This window comes from Lepus europaeus, chromosome X, assembly GCF_033115175.1.
Source record: "Lepus europaeus isolate LE1 chromosome X, mLepTim1.pri, whole genome shotgun sequence".
In the NCBI taxonomy this organism is placed as follows: Eukaryota; Metazoa; Chordata; class Mammalia; order Lagomorpha; family Leporidae; genus Lepus; species Lepus europaeus.
In genome coordinates, this window is record NC_084850.1 from 34,506,434 (window position 1) to 34,507,434 (window position 1,001).

The window sequence follows — 1,001 nt, forward strand, 5'->3', positions numbered from 1 at the left end:
ATAATTCTAAGAGGGATATATATATATATATATATATATATAATGGTAATTAAAATTGTGATTGTTTTGGACAGTTTTACAATCAAGAAATGATGAGGGATAGGTGGTTAAAGCACTCCAACATTTCTATGAATGCCTCCTGTAGGAAACAATAAGTAATACAGTCTATGCAACCATAAGACAAATGTTTTAGGCTACATTTAACCAGAAGGGTGCCTGTTAAGCACTCTCTATATAGTAAGATTAGAACAACTATGTTTAAACAGGAATTTCTTGGGTTCTCAGTAATATGAGCTTATTGCAGTGAAAAGGAAACCACAATAGATGAATTGGGGGAGCCAAACTTAACTGAAGACAGCATCTCAGATACTTGCATTCCACCCTGATCCAGCACTGAAGAGTTTAATGAGAATGTACATAATTGAAGAAAATGGTGCAACCAGGTGATCCAATTTCAAGAACAGTAACACATTGCTTCTCGGCCTTTTGGCTAAGATCAAGTGAAGAAGAGTAACAAATTATTTGTATATCTGTGCATAGATAATAAGGTCCTTTATCACACTTATTTTTTTGCAAATTTCTAGAATATTTCTAAAAGCAAAACTTCAGTGGAAGTTAGAGAGTAATGGAGCATAATCCATTGCAATTAATCCATTTTCTTATATACTTCTAAATTATTTACTTGGTAAGGGAATGCTGTCACTTTTGTGTGTTACTGAATTAAATTCTTATAAGAAACATTTTGCTAAGGTAGAAACATGTTAATTTGTGTATGATGTTTAGAACTGCTTAATTAAAATAAGTTTTCATGCCTGAAAAAGAGAAGTAGGAAATAATTTCTTGACATCCGAGTGAAGTATATCATCTGAAGGGCCAATACAACTGGAGAGGTTATCATACTTTCCGTTAATTCAATGAATCTTTATGAAGTGCAGTTTAAAAGAAGGGCACATTTACAAGTAACTATCACAGAAGCTTTTGCCACCAAGTTATGATTTGGT

At 32.7% G+C, this 1,001-nt stretch overlaps 1 pseudogene; it reads left to right on the plus strand.

The window, feature by feature from the left end:
• The first annotated feature begins 470 nt into the window (after nt 1-470).
• Nucleotides 471-608, plus strand: LOC133753958 (U2 spliceosomal RNA; annotated as a pseudogene).
• Nucleotides 609-1,001: the final 393 nt, after the last annotated feature.